Source organism: Charadrius vociferus, unplaced genomic scaffold (genome assembly GCF_000708025.1).
Source record: "Charadrius vociferus isolate BGI_N301 unplaced genomic scaffold, ASM70802v2 scaffold244, whole genome shotgun sequence".
Lineage (NCBI taxonomy): Eukaryota > Metazoa > Chordata > Aves > Charadriiformes > Charadriidae > Charadrius > Charadrius vociferus.
The window spans coordinates 2,602,664-2,624,996 of record NW_009648822.1 but is presented as its reverse complement, the minus strand read 5'-3'; the positions used below and the strand labels follow the sequence as shown (position 1 = coordinate 2,624,996).

Below are 22,333 nucleotides of genomic sequence, written 5' to 3'. Positions count from 1 at the left end.
CATTGTGGGCCGGGAACGGCTGGAATAGGGCGAAGTGAGGTACTTCTGCGTGGAGCTGAGCTGCTGCTCTTCGCTGCAAAAACACCACCGTTAATCTGCCGCTGAATCTTTTCGTGGAATAAAAAAACTAGCTCGTACGAGTAAGGGAGCTGGGATCAGGCCCTGAGGGAGCATATGGTGGAATACGTTACAGTGTAGGAAACCCTGTAAACAAGGAATGGTTTTTTTTCCTTGTGAAAATAGTACAGCAAGAGGACCTGTAGCCCGGCATGAAAGCTCTGCGTGGCATGGAGAGCCAGAAGCTGTAGCGTTATAGTGCCAAAGAAGGCAAAACATCTGCTCCTCAGAGTACACAGAGTGCCCTTAATCTTCTGGGAGCACCATGGTCCCATGGATGGTTTGAGCAGAGGTTTGAGCTTACGATGGTGCTATTTACATCACATTACAAATGCTGCTTGGCTATAAAATGTAGCTTCACATTTTTTCAAGTTTCTTAAAAATGCCATGCAGCACGCGGGCATCAAATTAACCATTCAGTTTCCATCCATGTCGCTATGAAACCATGTAGTTTATCAACATCAAATCATAATACTGCAAGGAAAAAAAAGAAAGCTAGGAATCCTTTACCTTAAACCAAATGAAATCAATCTTGGGGAGTTTTCAAAGAAATATGTGAGAAGAAATAGTCCTCTAGCAGTTCCTCTGGTCTGTATTCCTATCTCATGTCAAGGTTGATTTCATTATTGTTAGTCGTATCCTGGAAGTTGACATATGGTTTCCATGAATATGTCTGTGAAGGTGATTTAACAACTTGTCGCAGTAGCTTGTCCCATCGCTTCACCGATCATGTGGTTCTCTCCAGTATTTTGCATATTTTCCCTTTTGCCACTTTTCTTTTTTATAATTATTCAGCTGCTTTATAGAGGCAGACCAATGTCACTGGCATTTAGATACAGACACGAGTTTCTATTCAGTCTCTTTTTCTAGACAATGCATACCCAGTTATCAGAACTTTCTTCGTACGGCTCTTACCTTGCAAACCTTTTGCCATTCTTATTTCTTCCAATTTTTTTTTCACTATTGTTTAAAAGAGACTCTTAAAAAATCTTCTCTCTTACGGGAAAAGATATGTGACTTTGTTACACAAAATAAAAGGCACCACAGTGTGGGAGGGAGGAGGAAGGTCTCCATAGATGGGATCTGCACGGTGTGCTGCATGAGAATCCATCTGAGGTCTGTCCAATGCTGTGCGAACTTGGGGTTCCCACTGGCTGACGGGACATTAAGATTGAATCCGTATTGACACACTTCTTTTTACTCTGTCTTATTGTCGTGGTTTGGCCTCAGCCAGCAACACAGAACCACACAGCCGCTCACGCAACTCCCACAGTCGTGGAAAAAAGAAATCGTCAGGGCAAAACTCGTGGGTTAAAATAATGCAATTTAACAGAACAGCAAAAGGAAAGACGAAAACGCGATTACAGTACCGGCACAAAGCGCACCAACGAGACCCGCAGCACCGCAGCCCACCACCAAGTGGCGACTGCTTTCCTCGTCCCGGCTAGCGCCTCTTATAGTCCGGGCATGGGTCACGTGGGATGGGATGCCTGCCCCCTGCCGGCTCCTGGGGAGGTTAACCCCATCACTGCCGGAACCAGGACACTTATTAAAATAACTTTTATTAAACTGTTCATTGTGGTGCCTTTCTGTGGAGATGCAGAAAGAGTCCTACACTGTCTCTGTTTGACCTTCCTCCCCCCGTGTACAGAGCAGGGTCGAGGTGGAGGATGGGGCTGAGGGGAAGGAGAGACAGCCCGGACACAGAGTGAGCACTGCACAGCATGAGCCAAAACACCGGTCTGTTGCCAACACTGCTTTAGCCACACATCTAAAACACAGCATGTCTTCATAGCTGCTGTGACAAAAGTTGACTCCATCCCAGCCAGACCCACTGCATACAGGTAGGATGATTTAGAGCTGAGATTAGAAGTTAAAAATTCAAGTCTATCTGAAAAGTTCCTCAAGGAATAACAAGAACCCTGGCAAAAAGCATGTGATAGACTTTTTGCAGAATAGCAACGTTTTCTGTTTCAGTTTTATCCATATAAACCTGCAGGTTCATACTGTTCCCTTTGGTTTCTTCAGTCATCTCTTGCTCCCCCAAATTAATCATTATGTATAATATTCAATTAACTTATGAAAGCCACATTTCATAGAATCATAGAATGGTTTAGGTTGTAAGGGACCTTAAAGATCATCTAGTTCCACCACCCTGCCACAGGCAGGGACACCTTCCACGAGACCAGGTTGCACAAGGCCCCATCCAGCCTGGCCTTGAACTCCTCCAGGGGTGGGGCATTCACAACTCCTCTGGGCAATCTGTTCCAGTGCCATAGCCTCTGTACTTTAGCAAGTGAATTTTAGATATTACTGCACTTGTATACAGGGTTGGTAGTTAAAATGGTTTCTAGTAGTCTGAAATGTCAAAGGTCCTTTTCCTAAACTACATAGGAAATAATTTCATTGTCTATGTGGCCTGAATCTATCATTTCTTTGTCTTAAATTACAGCAATTGAACATCTCTAGTTTGAAATCAGAACAAATCTGATTTTCAAGAAATGTAGATACCAAAAATACCAAGCAGGTACAGTTTTTTTGTTGGGCATCTAATCATAGGAGTTCCATAGCAATTACAGGATGATAGGAATTGTGTATTTGAATAATCAGTCAATTTACTGGGGCAGTATATGTCATTTCACATCATCACTGTTAGTATAAAACATTTAAGAATAGGAATGACAATTTCTGAAAAGGAAAAGAGCAGCAGAGAGCATAAAGCAGATTTTTAAAAAAAAAAAAAGTCTGCAGTGATTTTTTACCTTTCACTTTTCAGAATCTGTACTTCAAAGGGGTATGGGTTTAAGTTTTAAGGATACCCAACAACTATTGACTTTATTGATTTTAGGCCTACATTGACTTTCGCTGGTAATCTGCATTATTAGTGATTCTAAAATTTAGGGTGAAGTGGAGAAAGACAGATTTAGATGACATATTTGCAAATGGAATCATAAAATACTCAGCCAAACATTTGGCAAGTCTGTTACCAAGCCATGTGCAGAACCAAGAATTTACTGTTTCTAGTGCTGTGTTTTGACTATAGCACTTTTCACAACCTTTTTACCTACAACATAATATTAATATATTATCTGGTAATTGAAGAAGTTAGTAAAAAGTAGAAATGATGCAGTATGATTTTTGTGCAAGTAACAAAATCTACAAAGAATGGCATAGAATACACTAATAAAGTGCAGAGTAGGTATAAAACAATTTGTTACTAAAATCAGAAAGTTATCTGCAAGAACTGAATGTTTTTTGGGAAACAAGTCTAAAGCTTTAAAAAACAGTAACTTAATTATGAAATGCAGAATCATGTTGGGCAAAGTATCCATAGGCAGCCATGAAATTGGAGTTACAGTCTGAATTTTTGTAAGTAGTTGTATGAGTTATTAATCAGTTGCTCTATTCAGTCAAATGTAAATGTTTGCAGTCTATCTTTTATTCTGGTTTTAAACATCACATGTGCAGGGATAGTTGTTCAGAACTATGCAAGTAGTGAGATAACAGAGCAAGCCTTGCAAGATAATAGAAGTTATCTGGTTGCCTAGACATTTGAACATCTGCTTAGCAATTTCTCAGAAAAAATATCTGTAATCGTAAATAATGTCCACCACCTAAATATTATAAACAGTATAATTTACCTGCTTGTATCAACACATGTCATAGAGGTATTCCTCCTGATGTAGTGCCTGAGCAGAGCTGGAGTGCTTTTTAGGGACAAAGTTTCTACCGTATCCATTTGTTGAAAGTTATTAGTTTCCTTGAAGACAATTCTGATGAGAAGTGTGTGACAGAAGGTAAAGAGCCTGGAGCTTGCCTGGGGACTGCGCTGTGGTTTGGTGATAGGGTAGGCTCATCAACGTGGATACAACTTGCTGAACAAATGTGTGTATTTGCTGTATATAGTATGTGGGGTGGACCTCTCCTGGTGCTTTCCTCTTTGATGGGCAGGTTTCTCCAAGGCTTCCAGAACTCGGTTCTATGGCAAAGAAAAGCACTGACTTCTGTGGAAGTTTAGGAAGGCAACAAATGGTAACCCTTAAGTCAGAATGAGACAGATTGGCATCCCTGGGACAGCATCTCTTCCTCTCTCTTTCTCTGGCCTCTTCCAGGTTTGCAATTCTCTGCATCCTTGGACTCTTCTTTTGCTTCTGGTTCCTAGGAGCCCTACCCTCTTAAAGCAGCCATGGATTGAGTTCAGTCACATTTTCACATGTGAGGTCTTCTCATGACTCCCTACTCCACTCATTCCCCAGGGAGGTTTTTGCTCACCGGCCAAGTCTACCAAGAATTTTTGTCTGTGATGTCCTTTTTGCCTGAAGGAAGATGGGGAGGAATGGGCCTGTGGCATGGGACTGTAACATAAAAGTAGCTGATAGCTTTCCAGGATGCTGAAAATATTATGCCCCTGCTACATACCAGGAATAAGTGAATAGCCCACTATCTAAGGCTTCCATTAACTGCAGTGGAGAGCCCACACTGGAGCAGGGTCCTGGCAGGACCTGTGAACCCCCGGAGAGCGGAGCCGACGCTGGCACAGGATTTCTGGCAGGACTTGTGACCCATGGGGAACCCACGCTGGAGCAGTCTGTTCCCAAAAAACAGCACCCTGTGGAAGGGACCCACGCTGAAGGTTCTTCATGAACTGCAGCCTGTGGGAAGGACCCATGTTGGAGAAGTTAATGGAGGACTGTCTCCTATGGGAGGGACCCCATGCTGGAGCAGGGGAGAGTGTGAGGAGTCGTCCCCTGAGGAGGAAGGAGCGGCAGCGACAAGGTGTGATGAACTGACCACAACCCCCCTTCCCCGTCCCCCTGCGCTGCTTAGGGGAGGAGGGAGAAAAATGGGGAGTGAAGTTGAGCCCAGGAAGAAGGGAGGTGGGGTGAAGGTGTTTAAGATTTAGTTTTTGTTTCTCATTACCCCAATCTGATTGGATTGGTAATAAATTAAACGTATTTTCCCCAAGCTGAGTCTGTTTTGCCTGTGATGGTAATGGGTGAGTGATCTCCGGCTTGAGAGGTGGGCCTGTGCAAACATCATGAACTTCAACAAAGCCAAGTGCAAGGTCCTGCACATGGGTCAGGGCAATCCCAAGGACAAATCCAGGCTGTAGGAGAATGGATTGAGAGCAGCCTCGAGGAGAAGGAATCGGGGCTGTTGGTGGATCAGAACCTCAACATGAGCCAGCAATGCACGATCGCAGCCCGACTGCATCCTGGGCTGCATCAAAAGAAGCATAGCCAGCAGAGTGAGGGAGGTGATTCTGCCCCTCTACTCCACTTTCTTGAGACCCAAGCTGGGGTACTACATCCAGCTCTGGGGGTCCCAACATAAGAAGGACATGGACCTGTTGGATCGAGTCCAGAGGTGGGCCACGAAGAAGATCTGAGGGCTGGAGCACCTCTCCTGTGAGGAGAGGCTGAGAGAGTTGGGGTTGTTCAGCCTGGAGAAGAGAAGGCTCCAGGGAGACCTTATAACAGCCTTCCAGTACCTAAAGGGGCTACAGGAAAACTGGGGAGGGACTCTTGATCAGGGAGTGGGTAACGGTTTTAAACTGAAAGAGGGGAGATTTAGATTAGATATTACGAAGAAATTCTTTGCTGTGAGGGTGGTGAGACACTGGCCCAGGTTGTGAGAGGAGCTGTGGCTGTCCCATCCCTGGAGGTGTTCAAGGCCAGGCTGGACGCGGCTTGGAGCAACCTAGCCTAGTGGAAGGTGTCCCTGCCCATGGCAGGGGGTTTGGAACTACATGATCCTTAAGGTCCCTTCCAACCCAAACCATTCTGTGATATTTCATGCGACTGAGAATTTGTCAGTAGTCCTAAATTTAATATTTGAAATACTATTTGTTAGTCCTCACTTTCTTGAATATATGAGTATAATATCATAGGGACTTCTACTTGACTTTGCAGTGTTTGAGTATCAGTAGTCCTAACACTAAAACTAGTTAAAGTCAGATTCCTACCTTTCTTGCTTATGCTAAGTAGTATTTTATTTTTTATTTAGTGTAAATTATTTTGTCAAAGGAACACTATTCTGTGTTAGAAAATGTACTGGTCGTTCAAACCAGTACAAAAATGTATATATATATAGCTGTAATTCACTCACATTGAGTATGCAATACAGGGACCTAAACATTAGGATTCTCAGCAAAAACATAGATTTTAAATAAGCAAAAATGGACCAGAAACAACAGTTTGGAATTCCTGACATTTGCATTTTTTAAATATTAAGGAAAACCTCTTGTATTTAATACTGTACAAATTCAAAAGCATATTTAGTGTATGGTCTCAAAGAAATCACAAATCATGGGAGCAAAACCTAAATATGTGAGGCAGAAATATTTGTTTATTCTTCAATGAAGGGCATGACATTCATTCAGCAGTGAGGGTGGAATTCCTCCTGGGCAATCAGATTGTATGCTCCTTTTGATACTATGCATGGTATCAGTTGAAGTCATTGGAAGATTTTCCTGTAGACCAAGAGTCAAAGCTGGTTTTACAGACAAGAGTGGTTATTTTTGCCATTTTTCACTGGCATGTCCTGAATCATTCACCAAGAAAGTTCTGTTGCCTCCATGCCTTGTTTCTTGCTTTTTCTTCTCAATTTCTCCCTTTGCCTTCCCGACCTCACCTTGATGTTCCTGACCTTTCTTTTTAATTTCTTCACAACTTCATTCTTCCCACCCACTTCAGTCCCAATACATCATCTCATATGAATATAATTAAATTATTGATACTGATGCTGAAAAGTCATCACTGGATTTCTGGACTGATGGCACCCTGAAGTTAAGAAGCAGCTGAGGATGTGGACCTCTGACTCACCCACTGCAACTGTCTTCATATTCAGAAAGTGTTGTTCTAGCATGTCTGCAAAGGTTTCTTTGGAACCAAGTGTGCTTGAAATGTACTTTAAAAGTGAGAGCACTTAGACACTGCAGAATAAGCAAATATCTTGAAGGCCACATAAATAGGACAGGAAGGCCACTTGCAGCCTAGCAGATGTGTGTTGAACAACTCTGTGATTTGAAAGACTGGATGGCAAAGATCCCCATTTTCTTTGCTTCTTTAGAAATGAGTTGTGTTACTTGCTTACTTGGCTTGGTCCCTCCTCCTCTTGCATCTTCTTTATTAAAGTGAAGGTGTTTCTGCAAGGAAGAGAGGAGGTGAGATGACTCTCCTTCTACACAACCCTTTCACTGGAAATAAGACACTTATCAGCCATTTGTCTTTTTTTTTTTTTTTTTTTCCTCTGAAGATGAGGAAAATAACAGAAGATGTGTAAAATTCAGGTCAGGAAATGAAGAGATGTGCTCACACCCAGCAGCCCGTGATTTGTGAAGTACCAGGGATCAAAACATTCTTTCTGTTCTCCATCTTTGTCACGAGCATGTTTTAAGTGGGATGTTCTCACTGTTTGGCTTGCTTATGGTGCCAGAAAAGAGAACACTGTTCTACGCCATGGATGGTCCCATGTACTATGCATGATGTCATCCACATTGCCAAGCTAACATCTCCCATACACCTCATGGCCTAGAGCATTCTGAAAGTTGCTCTTTGCTGAACTTATGTAAGTAGCTCTTCACAGAGTTCAGTGTTGTATAAGTGGGTTTAGCTGTTTTTTTTTCTTCCATTTAACTTCTTTATTACATTAAATTTGGCAGGAAAACATTTTATTCTTTCTTGTCTCTAGGATATGCTGAAATGAAGGAGCTGGATCCCTGTTAAACTAAAGTGCCTGAAATAACGATAACATAAAGGAATCTGATGAAGGCTGGCAAATGCTTTTATAGCTTCATTGTAAAGATATAAAGAAAATGAATGAGGAATTTGAGAAATAGGTGCACCAAAATTGTCAGGCAAATCGGCTGATATGAAGCCTTGTATATAAAGTACTGTTCTGACCCGTTAGTCAAAGTACACTATTAACTTAAGCCCATCAGGGAGCAATTTCCTGAGGGTTAAATAACTACTAGCTGCGCATATGAGGTTTCCTGGCCTCATAACCACTGACCTGAGAACATAGGAGGTTGCAAGAAATGGTATAAGTCTTCCTTCTTGTTACTCAAAAGCAACTTCTGTGCTGGAAGAGGCTTGGGCTGCAGAGATGGGGTGCCTGCCTTATGGAAACCCATTTGCAAATCTAGAAATTTCACTGTGCTGCCTCGTGTCCTCTGTCACCTTCCATACTGCTGAGGTCTTCTCTGGGGACAAAGAGAAGTAGAGATTTAGGGGCCCAGGCAGGGCAGAGGGCTTCACCAGCCTGGACCCTGACACACCTTGAGAACCCTCAGGTTGCTTTGAATATTTTGGAATAGATTCTCCTCAAACTAGGCTTTTCATAGGAAAGAAGTCCTTATCTTTCCCAACAGACTGATTGAGAAGAAATGTTATTAGAAATATAACTGGTTGCCAAGAGGACTTACAATTTTCTTTTGGCCCTGGAGAAAGAGATAAATTGGTTGTGACTCTGTATGTCTGAATGGCCTTGAATTGCTGGCAAGGCATTCTGATGACTGTGAACATTAGCCTCTTAAGTATTTTCTCTTCTCCTTCACATTTAATAATTAACAGTTTCAGAATTAGTCTACAAAAAACCCTAACAATCTATATGTTCAGAAAAGATGGTGTCAAATTAGTTGTCCCATTTTTCCTTGAACATATCCCCTAATGTGTGAGATAGGAATACTTTGTGATGTGTGGAAAGCCAGATTACCACTTGGAATTGACTGTATTCACTCCTGTTTTATTATTAAACCAGGAGCAATGAAATTATTTTAATTGCCAAAATAATCGTTTATGGTCAAAAAAAGGGAATAACCTATGAGTGAGACTGAGTACGTTTCCATAACAGTCTGTTCTGCATCCCATGTGCTCCAGTAGTTTCACGTGGATGATGTAGTATGTATACAAATACTACATTTGCAGAAAACTGCAGCCTGGGATGCTCTGCAAGTGCATTGGAAAAAAAAGGATTAGGTTTAAAGTGATTAAAAAAAAAGTGATTTTGAGAAAATGTTGTGAAAGTGAAAAATACAGTTATGCAAGATTAGCTGCGCAAATACAAGATGCAAAGCATCTGGCTAGATAGTTATTCCTTGGTGGGTAGCTATCCCTTGGAAAAGCTGAATATGAACCAATGTCAGGCTACTGGAAATTGGTGTGTCATTACTAATGTTACTTTTTTGCTCTGTCTAGCACAGGTAATGCTGGACCTGTTCTCCATTTGGGGCACTTCCAATAAAAAAGTATGGTCTGTTTTAGGAGTCTAAAAGAAAGAAACAAGACAAGCTGAAAATTCTGGCAGTCTTTTAAAGATGGGAGTTGTCTGAAGTAAAGAGAAAAGAAGTATGAGGAGAAAAAATTGTCATAGACAGGGAGATTACATGTCTTTGAAGGGGCTTTGGGCTGAAAGAGAAGAAAGGAGAACACAGTTTAGATATTAGCCAAGCCATAGTATTGCTGTAGAAGCAATGTTCCCTTGTGAGGTGTCTGTCAGAAATGCCACAGATAAGGGGTGATTTTAGGTTGACTAGTGAGATGTGTGATGAACTCTAAAAATTTAATTCAGTCCTATGATTCTGTGGTCATACTGATTGCCATGTAACTGAGATCATACACTAGCATCTCATGTGTGCAGTAGAAAGGAAATTTTCTACTGAGATTAGAGTTTAAGAATCTTTCTGCTCACTTTGCATGACAGCGTGTTGTATGAATGAAATGTTCTTGATTTTTTTTGGTATTAGTTTTTGCAAGTTATGAAATGAGGTATCCTACATGATTGGAATATACTATGCATTTCATTTACAGGTATAACCTACTTTTCTCTTGATGATGACAAGCACAGTCATTTAAATCTGTGTAATGAATTAGGCTTTGAGTTTTCTGGGATACTTAATGAAGAACCAAAGTACATATTCAAATGTAACTAAAGCTCGGCTTATTTCAGGTTGTAATTCAAGGTTCATTATTTATTCCTGTGATGTCCCCCAAATTCTGAACTAGTCTTGAAATGATGTGTCTGGGAACATCATTAAAATATGCCTTATGCAGAAATTTAAAAGTGAACGTGTTTAAAATGACAATTGTTTTATGAGTATGCCAAAGAGGAAGGTTGGCTAAAAGAAAACTTCTGCTATATCCTGGGCATGAGTTTCCTCTTTAAAAGTTTACCCATGGAAAATTTAAAACACAGTATCTTTTTCTGTAGGTAAACAAGTTGAACCTGAGTACAATATTCCTGTAAAATATTAAGGGAGAAGTTGATAGTATTCACGGGCTGTGACTTGCATGCCCATGGTCAAAAGGCCTTATAGAACACAGGCTGACAGATTCGTCCAATAATAGGAGATAGTCATAAATTAACTCTAAGCCTGTAATGTATAGCTGCTTATTTATAGGAGGAAAAGTGTCACCTACATTAATTTTTTTGCCAATAAAATCAAGTGTTAGGCCAATAAAGGCATATTCCTTCTGTTCATTCAAAAACAGTGCCAGATCACATCAGTAAGTTCTGGATAGAAGATGCCACTTTTAGCAAGACACAAATTTTGTATCTAAAGAGCTTCATTTATTAGAATGCTGTGGTCATGTTTCAAGCTCTGTGGTCTGTGGACTCACCAGAAAGTAATTTGAAAGTGATCATAAAAAGGATTCTTAGGGGAACAATATTGCAGGTATCATACTGAAGCCACCCCCAAAACTGTAGGGAATATGACCCTTTCTTTATATAAGACAGCTTAATTGGTAGAGCAAGTTTTTCTTCATCTCAGTTATCATTCAGAACCAGTCCTCATTTTCGTTTACAAAAAAAAAATTTGTGTACAGCTATTTACAGTGATGTGGCAGTCTCAGTGCTGCTAGTGTAAACCCTACGGTACTTGTGCAAAGCAATAAAAGGAAAATGATGATGACAGAGAACTTGCACAGCTGAAGATAGTTTTATTCTCACAGTAACGCGTTGCTCTTTTCTCTGAAGGAAAACAAGCCATGTGATTCACAAGATTCCATCATTTTTCAATCTGCTGATAGGTATATTATTTTTGATAAATTAAAGATAAAACCCTATTGAATTTGTTCTTCTTCTGTACTACTTTGAAAGTAGTAAATACTTCTGAGAGGTGAGTGGTGTCATCAAATCCAACGAGAAAAGATGTGGAGATCAATTTATGCTTGGAGAAGCCCCTCTGAACCCCTTATTCCTTGAGTGCTTCTGGATCTTTTCTTCAGGATTCATCTGTCTGAAATACTTTTCAGCTTATTATGTACTGTGTTTCAATTAAACCATCTGTTAAGTTGTTGACTGTACTGGAAATCACAAGCACAGAGCAAATACAGGTCTCCAATTTTACCCCTCTTGAAGTTCTTTTTCTTTTAAGAAACAAAAAGGCATTTCTGTTCTGGGGTGTATCCAGGGATACATTTATATATTTCAGCTTATTTTTCCTCCCATCACACAGGGAGTTCAATAATTAAAGCAGAGTGACGGCAACCAACTGATTTTCCTTCTCTTGTGTCTTCCTGATTTAAATCTGTAAATTCAAGATGGTGGCAAAAATATGACCAAGGCTGCCATATTTGGACCTTTCTATTAGCTATACTAACCAGTCAAGCTAGAGTAGTTTAGTGACTTTGGTATTTTCTAAGTGACCATAGGATTCGATAGATAAAAAGAAACAAACAGAGAGGCAGGAACACTAACCAGTCTGTCTTAATTCTTCTTTTTAAATGCTGCTCAGATGTTGCACATGTGTAAAACAGTATTGTAAAGCAGAACAGGACCAGTGCTTGTTATCAGGGGTGACTATGAGACTATGCCACAAAAATACTAGTCTCTGAGTGCCGGGAACATCTTCTCTGTCATTTACTGCTCACAACATTCCATTATTTTATTAGCCGAAGTACTGTACAGTTTGTGTGCACCGCATACTGAAAGCACCCAGTGACAAAATGTCTAAATGTAGCCTGGCAGGCACCTTGCTGTGCTGCTATAGAGGCTGGAGAAATAAGATTTCTGTAATGTAGATCCTGTGGAATATCATTATAGAGACTACCTAAAATCTCTAATTGACTTCTGCTAGCCATGTGTGTGCACCCATGCAGCAATTCTGATTCTTACAGTGTTACACTATATTCATTTTCCTCCTCTTATAAGAAAGCTGTTTATTTTTTTAAATAAAGAAGGAATAGACATACTGAATTGTAAAACAAATTTTTACACATTATACAACACCTTTTATCTGATGACTTCAGAGTGCCTCTCAAAAAATTATTTATGGTTCCATCGCAGCCCTGAGCCATATCCTGGGAGCTTTATGGTTGCCATTCATAAAGCTATTCATAAGTTTCTCTGTCTTAAACTTGGTAGATTTTTTGGGCCCAGTATTCCAAGTAGAAGGTTCTCATAAAATATATTGTCCTAGAATCATTAACGTACTTTTCAGTCTACATGCATTTATGGGCACATTAAGCACATTGGGTTTTGTAGCAGCACACTTCGTGAGCTTAAGCAGATCTTATCCCTCACCCACCCTTGGCCCACAGTTTGTCACACTCAGCATTTTTAGTGTCCTGTATGACAGACTTTCTATTTCTCAGGTCATGCAAATATACTTTCTTGGTACTGAGTCCAGTTGAAATTTCCTTTGACCGGAACTATATGTCCTGGTAAACATCTTATCATTGCTCTGGGTAATGGCGTTAAGACTTCCTTATCTGTGCTGAAGTTTTCCTGGTACGTCTTCAGATTTTCTTATTTGATTGGTTGGTTGGTTGGTTTTTGTTGTTTTTTTTTTTTGGGGGGGGTGTTTTTTCTCATGGCTTCATTATATCACAGTCATCCTATGATCAACAAAGGCCTCAAGTGTTGGTGTTGGACTTTCCTCTTGCCTCTTGTCATTTTCAATGTGGACTCAAAATTCCTAGCACAAATTCTGGGTAACAGTTAAACACATGACTTTGTATTTCATATTACTAAATGTAATCTTTTCTCTGTTATTCTCTCCCCGAGGTCACCTGGTTATTCCTGTATGATATTGTGACCTTCTTCAACTTCAACGATGCAACATCATCCAGCTTAGGTGCTATGTTGAGAAGCTTCATTTTCTCAGACTAATCATGTTCTTCAGGAGATGTTACAGAACATATAAAGTGGAATCCCATTCTAGACGATCTTTTTTAAAATCTTTTCTGATTCTTTCCATTGTCTGTGAAGGAATGTTAAATCATTGTGATTCGTATGTGGAATGTTGTGAATATTCCTCTTCACACTCAACCTGCGTCCTTAGCAAGTGTGCTTGACATGCTCTGATTTTTTTGTGACAAGGTCACTAATGGAAATATTAGAACACATTAGTCCTAAGGAGGTCCACTAATAAATTCCTTTCTGACACCCTTTTGTTACTAATCTGTTCTTCATTAACTATCTTGCTATTAATCCTCATCCTTTTCATTTTAAGTTGCCATTTGATATATCAGATGCTTTACTGAGAAAGGCATGCTTCACTGGGATCCATACTGAAATGAGACCCACTCCAATTCCTTTGTCTGTGTAACTGATTATTAAGTAAAGAGGTTAGTTCACCATAATATATATTAGGTAATCTTATGTTGCATTTAATCCTATATCCCACTTAATTTCCTGAGGATGTAATAAATGCACACATTTTCATAAATATTTGTGCTGGCCTTTCTGTCCTCTTGTCAGGATGTCTCAGGTTTCTGTCTTCATCTCAATAGATTAATTAAAAATATCCTTACAACTGAACTTGAAGTTTTCTATACTAATTCTTTTGGGAAAGAGATGGAAACATGTTTTCGCATGTAAGGACATTGTAGTTTTATATCTACCCTACATGTAGTAGCTACTTTCCTGTCTTTGTTCTCATGCTATACCTCATCAGTCTTACTGAAAACTCAAGACTTGTTTAGATTTGGGGCCATACTTAAACTGCCTTCAGTTTCTTTCCCATGTCAAACTTGTATTTACCTTCATGTAGAATGAAGGTAAGAAATTTCAGTGGCCAGTAAAAACGGTGGGCGGGCATCTGCACGAGATCATGCTAGTTATGAGATCTAGGTTGTCGAGATCTAGTTTACATCCCTGCTAAGTGAAAACTTCCTGTAGAGTAATGTCTTTATAAAACTATGTTATAGTACAGGTTTAGCAATTACATAGACAAGATAGTGCCAGAAGCTGAACTATATTCCTACGAATTTTCTTTTTTTGACGCACATGACATCACTAGCAATGATAACGTCAAGAAAGTAATTGCCAGGTCATTTTCTATTTCATTTGCCATTGTACTTGGTGTTTGCAGTGACTGTCCCTGTGGATGCCCAGATCAAACAACAGTTGAGAAACTCATAAGTATTTATGAATCTTTCCTCGGAATATTGCAATAAATTGCGATCTGTTACACCTTTCTGTATTACACATAGGAACTAAAGCGCTAAGAAAGGATCATTGGATGGCTTATCCAAGGTCATGTAAAAATCTGTAGATGTTTCAAGTATTGGCCTTTAACTCAGTCCAGTGCTTTAACCAATAGATAATACTTGCTCTATAACGTAAGTAAACAAATGGAACAAAAAGGAATGACGCAGACATTTCCCTTTGTGTGGTTGTAAGGAATCATGCAGTGTTCAGGCAAAGTGGAGCACATCCAAACTATGCCGAAGCAGAGGTAACCCGTGTCTTTCCAGCACTGAATTATTCTTTATGCTTCTGTTGTCCAGGAAAGTGAGGCACTGTACTCCTCAGGTGCAGGTCTGTCCAGTGCCTCATCCCTGGCAATGCAGGAACTGCTGGATGGTCAAGGAAGTAAATCACATTTTCTTATTTAATGCAGACACAAATTTCAAAAATAATTGTAGCAAAACCTTCTACTGTTCAATGTATTTCTCTTTGCCAATTGTTTACAAATGAATATTTGAAAGACAGATTGTAATAACCTGTGTGCAGATTTCACAAATAAAAAGAGTATTTCACAAATAAAAGGGTATTTTCCCCTTGAAAGCCTAGGAGACAATTTTACTGTACAGAGGTTAATAACAGTGCATAATGTAAAACTTCCTGCAACCTTGGAAATTCCATAGGTATTTTTTTCCTTTTCATTTTATTAAATGTCCTACAACTACTCTCTATTGTACAGTCTACAACTCAGCAGGCATTAAAAATGAAAAGCAACAGCCGGTAGTTTTTGCCTTTGAATAGAGAGAAAGGTGATGGTACTGTAGGTAGATAGGTGGTGTCTCTCATCATTCCTGTCTTAGGAACCTCCTTTTGCAAGTTGTGGTCTCTGGAACGCTTCATTCAAAATACAGCCATGTTCATGACACAAAGAAAGTTAAGAAAAGAAGAATAAAGTAGAATGCTTTGAAATAATTTTGTTTGACATTAAGGTTTCTTACCCAAATATTTGTCCCACTTACCTTTCTTCCCAGGTGTTTCTTCTGGAAAGAAGATTTCTGTGTCTCTAAGGACATGTAAGTGTAATCTGTTGATAGCACATGGAGACCAAATGGGATTTTGTCACTGTCACACCCTGTTTTCTGACAAGTGGTTTTTGTAAGGACTTAAAAGACTGTCAGTGCCTGTTGCTGTGAGGTCTCTACTCCATGCAGATACATCTGCTGCTGGTGCACGCAGATTGGTGAAGCCAATGTTTAGTGTTGTATTCTGGAGCCATGAGACTGATTTAATAGCCAAGGCTGTTTAATAGTTCCCATTATATCCCTGAGTTCATCTGCCCAGCTGGTTTGGCACAAGGGAAGGGGGAAGAGAAGATCTGAAAGTAGTGGCAGGAAGGGGAACTGTTTTCTGGCTGAAATTTACTTTGATTACTTCAGCATTGGGTATTTTTTTGTTGTTTGCTGTGATTTTTGTCAATTGGACACAGAAATCGTGGTTGAGATACTAAATTTGAGAGAAGATGGAAAGCAGATGAAGTGTAGTGACAAAGATTTACAGGATACTATTCACAGGGAGCTTTTCTATCTTCAAAACAGGATATTTAGAAAGAAATGGAAATCAGTAAGGTTCTGTACCTACTTTTTAAAATGAGATGAAAATGAAAGAGGGAAAGATACCACTACTATCATTTTACTCTGGATTTTTATTTTTTTTTTTATGTGGGTCTTCTGTATGAGGGGTGGTGGGCTTGTTTTGCTTGTCTTTGCATGAATATACTGATTCTGGGAAGAAGGATTGTTTTGATTTCATTTTTATCCCTGGAGGTGTTCAAGGCCAGGCTGGACGTGGCCTTGGGCAACCTGGTCTAGTGGGAGGTGCCCCTGTCTATGGCAGGCAGGTTGGAACTCAATTCAAGATCCTTTCCAACCTAAACCATTCTATGATTCTATGATTCGTTCTCCATATTCATCACCTCTCTGATGTTCTCTTTTCCAAGTCCTTTTTTGATTCTACCTGTTTGCCCTGGTAACATGGATTTCCCCTTCAAATACTTAGCATGCAATAGCATATAATACCTCTTAAGAATATGATATTTCTTATGAATTTTTAAAAATGCTTAAAAATTAATAGAAATGCTTTAAAAATATATTAATCTGTCAGATTTGCCTAATCATCTCTTGTGTACTGCTGTATATACTGTATTCTGCCTAATTTACACATTACAAAGGCCTGCAGAAATAATGTATAATCTGTAGAAAGAGCAGTCCTTAAAAAGACTACTAACTCACAACTGCTTGTCCTCACCGTTACCCAAAAGGATGACCTGAAGCTTTTGGGAGACTTAGATGTAGACTAAATTTGTGTATCTCTCTCCCAGGTATGAGGAGATCCTCATGTCTCCCCTTCCTCTAGATTAATTCTGAATTTCTGGTTTCCGTCAGGATTACTTTATGACACTCGTATTATATGTGATCTTAAAATGAGCGTTATTCATTCTCTTGGGTTTGCATGAACATTGATTTACAGTCTTGAAGTGTGTCTTTATGGGAGAAAAGAGAAAATCATAAGGCCAGTCTTCTTGTAACACAAGATGTGCCGCTGCTACCGCACCACCACTCAGTCTTATATCATGGCAGCATCATTTATGTGAAAATGAGATGCACTACTTTTAGGCAGCCAGAGGAGCAACAGTTATTTGGCAGCTGTCTTAATTACAAAAGCAGAAAGGAAACAGAGAAAAATGTAGACAGACAGGAGTAAAGTCATAAAACTTTTTTTTTTTTCCCTCTGCTTTTAATTAAGTTGTACCATCTTGCAAAATCTAGTGATTTGTTTCTTTTCTAATGGGAAGCTCTCTGTTATTGGTGTATGGGTTATTGATAAAGTGGCATACAAGTGAGTTTGTCCTTCCCTGGAATGTAATAAATTGTGCACTACTTTTATTGTCTTGGAAAAACACCTTAGACGGATTGATTTAGACTTAGTGGTGGACGTGGCAGTGCTAGCTTTATGGTTGGACTTGATGATATTAGAAGGCTTTTCCAACCTAAATGATTCTATGATTCTATGGCCTTAGGAGTATTCTCTCTATCTTCTGCTCTTGCCGCAAAGCTTTTAATACATCCACAGAACAGTGAGATAAGATTTTCTTGAAGAGGGAATTGGCTTTCCAAAATGGCCTTGCAGAAATCTGAGCTGTTAGAGACCTGAGGAGATTCCAGCCACTCTGTGTTGTTGAAAATCAGCAGAAACAGGTTAGGAGGCAGTTATGTTATAAAATATGTTGGGGCATATTCACAGTTGTTCAGAAAATTTCTCTTTACTTTTTCTCATTTGATTAAAATTCGACTGTCTTCCACTCTTTTTATCTTTTCAAAAGAAAAATGTGAAAGAGCTAGTCTGTTTCTCACTTATAGTTATCTGTCACATGGAGTATTTTAAAAAGCTGTGTTTTAGAATGGTTTTATTATGGAATCTGTATCTTACTGGTCCTGTGAGTAAAGCATAACTTAATGGAATTTAAGTTCTGTATACCAAAACTATAAGCCCGATGCAAATCTACTTCAAATCCAATAACAGCTGTGATTTCTGCACACTATCAGAATGATACTATCATTCTGTATTTTTAAGTGATTGATATAACTGCTGATACAAATGTTCTGGTAATTAAGTATGCTAAAAATGCTTTCTTTTGATACAACAAACTGAGTTTAGCCATGCCTGAAAGCCTTTCCAGGAGTGTTTCTACACCACCACAGACTGCAGTAATTAATCCCAGACTCTCCAAACTATACAGATTTCCGTACAGATTTGCTGTACTGCACTGGATTTTATCCCTGTCCCCCTCGAAGAGGACATCTAAGGAGCACTTCTGTCCCATCCAGAGGCAAGAGGGTGAAACTGGCGTCCCCAGCACCTGCCACTCATTCCTGTCTTCTGGGTCGGGTCCCTGGACTGACTGCGGCATTGGTCTCCATCCACATGTGGAGTGGCGTTGGGTGGCCAGTACATCCGCACAGGACTAGCAGATGGGACACAGCACCTATGGGAGACTTGCACTGTTTCAAAACATCAGATGGAACGCAGCCAGGATAACCTGCAGCATCTTAAATGGCACTGCACACCAACGTGCAGCAGAGTTCAACCAATTCCCCTCTCTGCTGTCATTTTTTTGTGGTTGCATAAATTAACATGAGTTGGCTTCCTTTCACCCTCAACAGTCCATGCTGTTGCTGTCATTTGGAGTGGTTGGAGTCAGGAGTATTGATACCATTGATCAGTGTCACATCTCTATTAAGATGCTGTTTGAAAGCAAACAAGCAAAACACCCTTCAAAATCCATAAAACAGGAAAAGGAAAGAAGCTATTTCCCCTTTGATAGAAGTGACATTGTCTGAATTGTGCCTATGGCATGAGAAGCTGCTTCTATTGTAGCTACTGTTCTTTATCCCCAAATTAAAACAGACTTACGGGTTACTTTTTATGTGTTGAAAGACAGGACTCCAGTGTTATTGGTCATCCCTCCTCAATGTAGACTTATGTGCATGTAAATCAATTAGCAATACTCAGGAGATGCTGTAAGGAATAACGTTCTTTGATAGAGAGCTGTGATAGGTGCTGCACATTTCCATCTCTGCATTCAAAATTAATCCCTGAAAAGTGGAACTGAGAGGACTCATTGCCAAAGCAGGCAGTATACTGGATAATGCAGGAGGAATAAATTTTAGTCATCACAATTATGTTGAATTTATCCTTGCACCATTGCCTAAATCCCCCCTAGTTCAGCAGCAGCAGCAATTGTGGTGGCAGCCAGAAGGGCTTGGTCATGCTTGCCACGTTTGTCCTTCCTCCTCAAAGGACCAAAAGCACTCTTCTCACTCCATCCTTACTGCTTTTGTGCCTGTTGGTATGTGCCATGAATATTTAGTAGCTGGGGGTACCTTGCTCATTTACTTGGGAAATAAGGAAGATTTGGCACTGGCAAAATCTAGAAGTAATTTTTCAACTTATTTTGTAATCATCTAAGTTCTCCCATCCTTCTTGACCACTGCTACAACCAGAATTAGGGATCTCTGTAGTCTCAGTTATATATGCTAATACTAACAAGAAATCATGATACCACTTGTTTGCCAGCAAACACAGAACAGCAAGTATCATCCCACATCCAGTGCCAAAATAACATATTACATCTCCGATTTCTGTGCCCATGGAATCCAGGATCATGATCCCATCTCATCTGTTTAGTTTATCTCCCTGGAAATTACCTTAGAAATCATAGAGTAACTTCTGCATCTCCCATGGATTTTCTCTGATATTTTAAGAGGTGAATTTTATGTCTTTTTATTGTTGGTAGAGCATTGGTATTCCAGCATCCAAGGATACTTGCCTACTTTCTCAAAACATGATTTGAAATAGCCAGTGTTTTGTATAAAAATATCAGCAGGTTTCAAACAGGACATTTCTGTACAAAGACATAGAAATAATTTCTTCACAGTGCTTCAGTGCAGGCAGAGTCTGTTATTGCATTAATGTTGCTTAAATAACAAAATAAGCTTCATGTACGTATTGTTTGCTCAGAGCATCAAGTCCCTGAAGACTTTTATCCTTTCACTGCACAATTTCTCATTCCATAAAATCCTGGCAGTCTGATTGAAAATACAGACTTCTCCCTGTACTAAACTTAAAAGGAAGTTCCTTTAGTTTATTTGAGAAACTATTGTCTTGTGATCTTGAAGTTCCCCATTCTAATCTCGTTAAAGAAAACCACGTATTTTTAGAATTTTACAGTGAACACATAACAACGTTGCAACGCTGCCTTTGATCTATAAGTGGCAGTATTTATTTGTTGGAGCTGGTAGAATTTGTAGCAGGGATGTCTGATGTTTGTGAAGCCCTGTGTGTCACACTGCTTTGTTTCCAACTATGCTATATGTAAATCAGCTGCAGCTTCATGCCAGCAAGAAGCACAATTTGCAGAATAATTGCTGGCATTTTGCAAGGATTCCATTTTTATGTTACAGATTAGTTAATACACGTTTGAGAGAGAGGTTTTCATAAACAAAAATCCCACAAATATTCTGTGATCACCCTGATGATTTTAGTTGGTTTTGTTGTTCTTCATGTTTAGAGATGCCTTTCCATCTGTTTATTATTCATTCAATCAATGACTGTAGCAAGTGGAATACATTGTTGTAATGCACATGTGGTTAGACGTACCCATGTACTCCAACTTTGGCTAAGCTATAGTATCTGGATCTAACTCTCCCAAGGGTTGGAATATGAGTCCCAATCCTTTCTTCATCTGCTGTCTCAGCAAGTGTTTACTGCGCACAACTTGAGCTGAAGTTGTAACGCAAGGTTTGTGCTTAATTTGTATACAGAAGGTCTCAGAGATGGCTTGAGCTGGTTGGGTCTTCAAGAGGTGTAGGAGGCAGCTGCCAAGTGCTTTCCTGTTGTCTAGCACTTGTACTTTTTCAGCAGGTTGCTTTGCCACCCATAGTGGGTGCCTAGAAGAGCAGCACTGGAGATGCCACAGTCATTCTGCACTGAAAGCATAACTTTGAGTGGTTAAAAAAAAAAAATCCTCAAAAAACTTCTAAAACATTTTTGAAAACAGGTTTGTGGAATTGTGCATGTATTACCTGCCCAGATACTTTTGGAATGCATTACTCCCTAGTGAGCATGGAGGTCATTTTATTGGAGAATTGTTGCGCTCTGTACAGGCCCACAGGGTTTGCCTTGTACTAGTAACCATCCTGTTGGATGTCTGCCTCTGAAGAGCATTCACTGTAACTGTATTCACCATAAACTAAAAGAAGACCGTTGCATAGTATGTGTTAAAGTATTTCTGTACTAAATGTTATTAATTTAAATGTCTCTGCTCTGTAGTCAACTATTGCAGCCTTCCGGAGCTACATGTTGTATACCAATGAGACTCTTGTGGTGGAAGACCCAGAGAAGGCAGAGTTACTGAATGCCTTCTTTTCTTCGGTCTTCACTGCTAAAGCTGTCCCTCATGAATCCCATACCCTGGAGGCAAGGGGGAAGGTCTGGAGGGAGGAAGATTTCCCCTCAGTTGAGGAGGACCGGGTCAGAGACCACTTGGCCAAGCTGGACATCCATAAGTCCATGGGCCCTGATGGGATCCACCCGTGAGTGCTGAGAGAGCTGGCAGATGTTATTGCTAGCCCACTCTCCGTCATGGGGAAAGGAAAGATCATGGGGAACAGGAGAGGTGCCTGAGGACTGGAGAAAGGCTGACATCTCTCCAGTCTTCAAAAAAGGAAAGAAGGAGGACCTAGGGAACTACAGACCGGTTAGTCTCACATCGGTCTCTGGGAAGGTAATGGAGCGACTCATTCTGAATGTCCTCTTCAAACACATTGAGGAACGGGGAGTTATTGGAAGTGGTCAACACAGATTTATCAAGGGTAAATCATGTTTGACCAATTTGATGGCCTTCTACGATGAGGTAACTCGTTGGCTGGATGAAGGGAGAGCTGTAGATGTCATCAACATTCACTTTAGCAAGGCTTTTGACACTGTCTCCCATAACATCCTCATTAGGAAGCTGAGGAAGTGCGGGTTAGATGAGGTGACAGTGAGGTGGATTGAGAGCTGGCTGTGTGACAGGACTCAGAGGGTTGTGATCAGTGGCATGAAGTCTAGCTGGAGGCCTGTAACCAGTGGTGTCCCCCAGGGGTCGATACTTGGTCCAATTTTGTTTAATATATTCATTAATGACCTGGATGAGGGGACAGAGTGTATCCTCAGCAAGTTTGCTGATGATACCAAACTGGGAGGG

The 22,333-nt window shown here is 40.1% G+C and overlaps 1 protein-coding gene across 1 annotated transcript in view; it reads right to left on the bottom strand.

The window, feature by feature from the left end:
• CCNH (cyclin H) overlaps positions 1 to 22,333 on the bottom strand; it is a 50,959-nt gene that overhangs the window by 11,282 nt on the left and 17,344 nt on the right. The window lies entirely within an intron of this gene.